Here is an 8496-nt window from a genome sequence, read left to right as displayed (position 1 = left end):
TCTAAAAATAATCTCTTCTTACTACCGACATGACAGGTCTCGAGGAAATATCCGTTAAGTTTATATTTCATTGGCGAGTGTTGTCTATCGTCTTCATTGATGCAAAATTGCTCAAAACTCTGTATCAATACGAGCCGCAATTTCCATCTAGCAAACCGACATCCGCTTCCTCGGGAGCAAACCACGACCCTATCGCTAAACTCGATAAAAAGATTATTTTTCAGCTCACTGTCAGGCTTTTACTTCCACTTAATGAAGTACTCTCCAAATTTATACTAGTTTCATAATTTCCACTTACCGAATCAGGGCCAGAATATTAAATATGAATAAACATTTAGGAGGGGCGTGCAATAAGTAATGCCCCTGCCCCACTGTCAGTTATCTAATCTAGCTGACATTTTGCATGTGCGATGATTTATATCTCTACGGTTTATGTGGCAAATTACAGCTCTGAACTAAGTTCTGTTTTGCAGGTGTTCGAACTGAGTCAGGTGTGAAATGCAGCCTGTTGAATGTCGGCAGTGATCCGGTTTTTGTATTTGAAAGGACGTACACCACAAGCGACTTTTGATGAAATGAAAGAAATTTATGGTGATAATGTCCTATCACATGACCTTGTAAAAAGCTGACATCTTGAATTACAACATGGCTGGAAGTTTGTGGAAACAGCTCCCGGACCTGGTCACTCCCTTCTGCCATTGATGAGGCATTTGTCCGTCAAGTTGAGAGTGCCATTTTGGAGGATCGGCGCACTACTATTCACCAAATAGCCCAAGATGTCAAGATGTCTGTGGAAACTATCATTCATGACAATTTGCATATGGATAATATGTCGGCCAGATGGATGCCCAGGTTGCTCACACCATTCCATAAGCGAGAACGCGTCGAGTGCTCGAGGATGAATTTGGAGATGTGCCAAGAAGATGAGGCAAAGTTTTTCAAAAGACTGATTACACAGGTCCATCACTATGATCGAGAGACCAAAGCCCAGTCAATGCAGTGGAAGCACTTGGACTCACCACCTACAAAGAAGGCAAGGGTGAAGCTCTCCGTTGGCAAGGCCATGCTCACAGTCTTCTGGAACCAGGGCGGAGTAGTGATGACAGATTTCCTGACAAAGGGACCACATTTACAGAAGCCTATTATGCTTCACTTTTTAGGAAATTAAGGGGACCTATCAAAATCAAGAGGCGGGGCAGGATCAGCCAAGGTACCCTTCTCCTGCAGGACAACGCTCCGGTCCACAAGTCGCATGTCGCCAGATAAGAAGCACGGGCGTGTGGTTATGAAATACTCACCATCCTCCCTACTCTTCTGACCTTACTCCCTCTTACTTTCACCTCTTGCTAGCCATTTCCCAGAGGATGCAGACTTGATTTCTGAAGTCACGTTGTGGTTGGAGGACCAACTTGGGGTGTTCTACAAAAACGGTCTCCAGAGCTGCATCAAACGATGGGAGAAATGCATACCTTTTGGTGGTTCCTATGTAGAGAAAGACTAATAACTGTGCCAAGTTTCGTTACTCTACTGCTATGCGAAGTGAATCAGGGGCATTACGTATTGCACTTCTCTCGTAAATCTTAGTTTCTTAAGTTGAATCACGTTAAAGAAACTTTACTTTAAGAGCTTCGACATCCATGTTATTGGAATTTTCTATACACACGATTTTTTTAATACAACGTTTGAAAATGTAACGCAATCTTAGCTTTACACATTTTTTACGTTCTACATGTTTTAATTTTTGTTATATTTTACTTCAGTCGAAGTTCTCAGAAATCAAGGGGCCCACAACCTGGGGCTAACACTTGAAGTCTATATGAGATACATAGATATTCGAATGCGCCATTTAAGTACTTTATTTCTCAAACACTGAGTTAATAAAGGAGTTGAGAACATAGTTTTCCTCTCCCCACTGAACCATTTTATATATTGTATTATATATTTTATTTTGGTCTCTTGGTCTTACTGAATTACAGGACAGGAATTTATCTAGTCTGGTGGAGTACCAGTTTCGTGCTGTTACTTGAGGTAACATCACTTGGAGAAGGTGCACCATTCCTCGTAAAAGCTATTATGGGTTAGCCATAGCGAGGATATCTTATTTGGGCAGCGAATACTATGTGATTTTTAATATTTGGTCAGGGTTTACTTCTATTGAAAAAGTATCCTCATGCCAGATTGTTCTGACAAACCTCTGTACAGAGAGACCATAGACACTCGAGGATAGTGTCTAGTAAGCATTCAAAGTGTATTTTGCAATGTGTATTATAAACCGTCTTATATTTCATAATTGAATAAGGCATCTAGCCAAAACGCATGTGTGCAACTATAGAAAGCGAATGGAACCTGTTAAACACAACAAAATCTATGCAAGCAACTATTAAATCAATGTGTCATAAATTTTGCGTTTGTTGATCTATATTTTTACCTAAAATATAACTTTCTAAACTTTTATTTTCTTAATTGCTACCCCAAATATCAGTAAAAGGAATATAGTGACCAAATTTTAGATTAAACTTTGCAACCCTAATTTAGATTATGAACAGAACTATAATGTATGCAACACTTTTGTTTGGCACTGTATATATATATATATATATATATATATATATATGTATATATATATATACATCCCCGACACATTGTTTCATGATGAAAAACTGATGATACGTTCAGTTAACATTAGGACTATAGTGAATTCGAAAGAGCAAGTTGATGCATTGACTGCAGGTGATTAACTGACTTACTGACTAAATAGTTTTCTAACGGATGATAAAAAATAAATAAAGTATTTTTTTTTAATATATGCTTTTAAAGTGTTTGTGTTTATAATGTGTAAAGATCATTAATATAATTACGAAACAACCCAGCTACAGAAGGAAACAATACTATCGTAAATATGTACTAATATATTTACTTATGATTCCTCTTCATCGAATATATCTATATGGCGCATTTAATTCACCTAATAATATTGAGTGTATATAATCAGCACGAGTTAACTATTAAAATATATGGAAGTGTTAGTTGTAAATATCAGTTAATCGTAATTACCGCTTCTAAATAAATACAGCGTGTATATAATGTGTTTCATTATTATATATGATTTTTTTTTAAACATGTAAGATTATTTGTTTCACAGAAAACCACATTGGACGATTTTCTTAATGTAAGAAAATTCTTGGAACGTCTAGCAGACTAATAAGTGTGCCCCAAGAAGTCGATTAAGTTTCGCCGGTCGTGCCAAGTAGATTACCTAATCAGTGAGAGGGTCTTATAATCAATGCTGAGAATTTTTGGCAAAATAGATACCGGTGATACAATTCAATGACACCGAGTACTAATTGGGGCACGTGACTCTTGTTATAAATAATGAATAATTAAATGAAGTGATTACATCGTTCGCATAACCCAAACATTATTTTTTACTATATCAGATACAGAAAAATGCGAGCTGTATACCCGATCGAATACATGAGATCCTATCTATCTATCTATCTATCTATCTCTCTCTATATATATATACATATATATATACATATATATATATATATATATATATATATATATATATATATTCAAAAACGAACCCAATGACTGTCCGTTTTCCAATTTTCATTTAATTTCAGCAATATAATTATTTCTACATAATAATAAGCTCCGCTATTTCTCTTTTGTTTGCACGTTATCACGTTCACACGAATTTATACACGGTTAGAAAAGATAGTAAAGTGTATTATCCGTGTGATGCTAAAGTAGACACGTCAAATCTAACTAATTTAAAAAAAATGTTTTAAAATCAAAGTCTTACCCCTTTGCCGATTAAAACAACTCACAGTCAAATATAACACTCGTGTTCTTACCTGAGTTTTTTATAAGTAATATAATCTATCTATATCTATCTATCTATCTATATATCTATAAAAACAGAGATGTGTGTGCCACAGACGATTTCTGATTGGTTAATCCAATAATCACATCTCCTAAAAAACTATGGTTCGTAGGCTCTTAACTTTACCATAAAATATTATGGCTTTATTTATTGTCCATCTTGGAAGGGTTTAATTTTTTCCTAACTTGCGATTTACAAATTAAAAAAATACGAAACTACAATCTAACAATCGAACCTCCGACATCACGGCCGCCATTATGAAACTAAACTAAAAAAAAAACGCGCGTTCACTCATGGTCTTTGCATTTCGGGTTTGGATACTTGTGCAGTTTTCCATTGACATTCAAAAATGGAAATATTTAAAAAAATAAATATTGTACGTACTCGTCATGGGATAAAGTTTTCCTACAGAAAAAATCACGTAATTTCATCAAGTAGTTATTTTTTTATAGCGAAAAAAGAAAAAATCAACGCTACAAGCGAGTCATTATTAATTAAACAGAAAGTTCAAGTAGGGGGATTTCCCTTTTTTTTATAGCGAGGCCAAATTTCGCGAATTTGGCCTTTTTTTAAAGCAGTTTGGCCTTCAAAATTTCTGTTTGGCCTTTTTCTTCACCGATGAAATAAAAAAAAGCAAATAAAAACAACGCAATAAAACTTTTAAAAATACGGCACACTTTTGTTGTTCTTGTTTGTTTTTTTTTTGGTACTTTTCCTTATTTTTTTATTTATTCAAGATAATACTATTAAATGGACACTATTATGCCAAATTAGCCCCCCCCCCAAAAAAAATGCACAAAAATTCGAGATTTAAGGTTTTGACGAGATAATTTAGCGAATTGTCCGGACTATTGCGAGAGAACCATCCATTAGTTTTTCCTGAAATTTTGCCACAAATTGTATTTCAATACATAGATGTGCATAGTAACAACATTTTTTTTCCGAAAATTCCCGTTGCGTCTCCAGATTTCATCGGTGAAGAAAAAGTCCAAACAGAACTTTTGAAGGCCAAACTGCTTTTAAAAAAGGCCAAATTTCGCAAATTTGGCCTCGCTATCATAAAAAAAGTGGGAAATCCCCCAACTAGAACTTTCTGTTTGGTTAAGAATCAAGGTGGCTGATTTAATAATTACTCGCTTATAAGACTATCAATACACACAAAAAAATATAGATTTATTTTTGGGTAAAGTTCCCCCGGGTTTTCCTTACACATGAGTAAATAATGGTCTTTTGAGATATATATGGCGTACTATTATCCTTATATATATGATGTTTATGTTTATATATATATATATATATATATATATATATATATATATATATATATATATATATATAAGTGATAGTGTCTGTGTGTGTCTGTGCGTCTGTGTGCATTTCCCTACGCCAAAACTCTGTCAATTTTAAGCCTAGAGATTCGAAATTTGATATACAGGGTACTGAGATTTGGGAAAATCGATGTGATAGGTTTTCAACAGAAATTTGGCGATTAAGTGGTCAATATTCAACGATTTGACCTTTGAGAACTCTACCAAACTCCTCCTACAATTTTGGGTCTAAACACGTGATATTTTAGATATAGATTCCTTGGACATGGATCTAACTTATTAACTTTACTTGATCCCTAAACAATAAATGTTAAGAGGTCATAATAGGGGTCAAAGTTTAAAAGAATTGACCTTTTTTTTTCTCAGCATTAACCTCAAAACACCTGGGCAACGCCGGGCACCGATTGCTAGTAAATAAATAAACATACATTAATGATATCTGTTTTTTTGTCTACGTCCAAAACATATGGACGATTTTGTAAGGGAAAATCTTTCCAGGATCTTCAAGGTCCAAGACGCTATTAACCGTATTAAATTCAAATATCAACACATAATAGACACACACACATACATATATATATATATATATATATATATATATATATATATATCGAGTTTGCAACCATGTAATCGACAAATTGAAGTCTTATAAGTATAATCACTTATGGACATTTACAACTCAACCCTCCTGGGTGGCATAACCGGAAGTTCATTTTTCACAATATAGAGCATGTGAGGAAAAGAAAGACGTATTTTTGCTTTGTACATATGGCTTTTGTTGACTTGTTATATCACAATAATATTAATATAACATATTGCAACATTTGACAAGGGTGCCTTTTTCCTACTGATATTTATTCTTTCAAAACTACATCATATGTATTCATCTCTATTCAAATATGTGTAATTGTGTTCAAGTCAAGCATATCATAAGCTTTTTGTGAAGCTTTTATTTCTTATTAGTTCTGTTCAGTATTCAATCGTCAGCAGTTTCATTCGTGTTCATCAAAATGCAGTTAACGATTAATTACGGCCTGAATGTGCAACTACAGTCGAACAGAAGAATATCCAAGTAATTAACTTTCTCTCGTTTCTCACCATCTGCTTTTCCTATTATTCTTTACTCATACTTCAATGGCGACCAACATTCTAGTGGTTCCTCTATTATGCCGGCCGAACACACTTCTGGGAAATATATGTTCTTAACAGCTGATGAAACGTTTTGCAGGCATCTTTAGATGGAGAACAATAGAACCGCATCTAATTCCAGGCCGGGATAATGAAATAAAAATAACCATGTATCTATACGAATCGATAGAGTTGTAAGTAGATTTTGGATCTTTAAAGGTTTGCATAGAATAGGTGGCCAATTATTATTCTCATTTACCGAATAAAATGGAGCGCAATACAGGGTCGTCTTTGGCAAGAATTTCCGCAAATATATCAGCCGGTCTACAACAATCCGCAAAAATAATGAAATCTGCGATCTGATTTTGAGTAATGTAAATCGACTATATATATGATAATTGCGACGTCTTGTCAGACGAGTGCCACTCCCTCAGACATTTAAAATCCATGAGCCCAAATGCCTGAGGGAGTATCTATACAAAGATGATGTTACAGAGTTTAGCTTTGTACGACAGCTAAGTCTCTCTCTCGGTTCAAAATGTTGAGATCCACCAACAAGCAAGAGCAAGATAGCCAGCAACAAATTAAACTGCAGACCAGCTTAATGCGGGTACTGGTCTCCCGCTTTGTTTTTTAAATCAGAGATTTGCTTCTCCTAGAAAGGTTGCCTTCACCACGGCTTACGGGAGCCCTCTCCACCCCAATACACATATACACACACACATACACTGTGCTAGTTGGCCGTTGACCCAGAAAAGAGTTTATTCACCCTTTGGAAGGTCTTGTTTTTAATCCTTCAGGGAGACTAGCCACCCTCCTCACCAAACAAGTCTGGTGGGGGAACCAGTTTAGTCGCCGGTGACCCGGCCATTAGGCAGGTAGTACTGGGTTACATGGTGCCAGTAGCATATGACATGACCTGACTATATATATATATATATATATATATATATATATATCAATTATTAAATTGTCGACTTTCGGTCTGGACGTGTTTGCATTCTTCAATCCTGTCTTATTTTATCAGACTTTATCGTCGCAATAATTCATTATTTACTTCGACAATTTTAACATTACCAAGCATTCTTCATAATTCTGTTGTCGCTTTCAATTCTGGCTAATGACACTAAATTCACATTATTTGAATTTTGAATTGACCTCGTAATTCAATATATATTGGATTTACTACTGAATTCACTACATATTTTGTACAAAATAATCATAGAGAATTGAAACTATAATATATATACAGGGTGTTTCAAAAGTCTTGGGAACATAAAGATTTTTAATAACTCAAAAACTATTAGGAGTTAGAAAATGAAATTGGTACCGTTGGAAAGGTTAAAGTTTCAAGTTTTGTGGAGAATCTTCAAACTTGCTCAATATGAGCACCATTCCTCAAACAGCAGACATCTAGTCGATAGTCCATTTCCTGCCAAACGCGTTCCAGCATCTTGACGTCAATGGTTCCCACAACTGCCGTTATTCGAGCCTTTAGTTCGTCAATATCTCTTGGAAGGGGCGGCACATAGACTTGTTGCTTGACAAAGCCCCAAAGAAAAAAGTCACACTCAGTACCCCATATGCGAGTGCTATGCTTCTTAACTTTGCCATTCAGATAGAAGGTCGCCTCATCGCTAAAAACAAGCCGGTCATCAAAGCCGTTATCTTCCAACTTCTCTTGCATTGCAATGCAAAAGTCACGGCGAAGTGGCTTATCAGTGTCCTTCAACTTTTGGACCAACTTGAGCTTGTAAGGTACCATTTGCAGTCGTTTCCTTAAGACACGCCAGATACTTGCTGGAGCAAGCTGACGTTCCCTGCTGGCTCTTCTCACTGATTTACGGGGGCTCCGCTTAAAGACTGTCCGAACTTGCTCAAATGCATCTTCTGAAGTTGAAGGGCGACCTGTTCGCTTACTTGGGCACAAACACCCATCTTTCACAAATTTAGCATGCCATCTGACAATGGGTTTCCTTTCTGGGACTTCTTTTTTAAATTTCCTGCGAAATGCACGCTGAACACATGTCCACGATTCAGTCTTTGCAAATTGGAGGACGCAAAACGCCTTGTCTTGTTTAGAGAACGCCATTACTGCACATGGAAAGATAAGACGAAAATCATTAGTATGACCAAAAACTTGATTAA

This window comes from Euprymna scolopes, chromosome 4 (assembly GCF_053919585.1).
Source record: "Euprymna scolopes isolate OS-2025 chromosome 4, ASM5391958v1, whole genome shotgun sequence".
In the NCBI taxonomy this organism is placed as follows: domain Eukaryota; kingdom Metazoa; phylum Mollusca; class Cephalopoda; order Sepiida; family Sepiolidae; genus Euprymna; species Euprymna scolopes.
The sequence above is the reverse complement of the archived record's forward strand: the minus strand, read 5'-3'. Positions refer to the sequence as shown.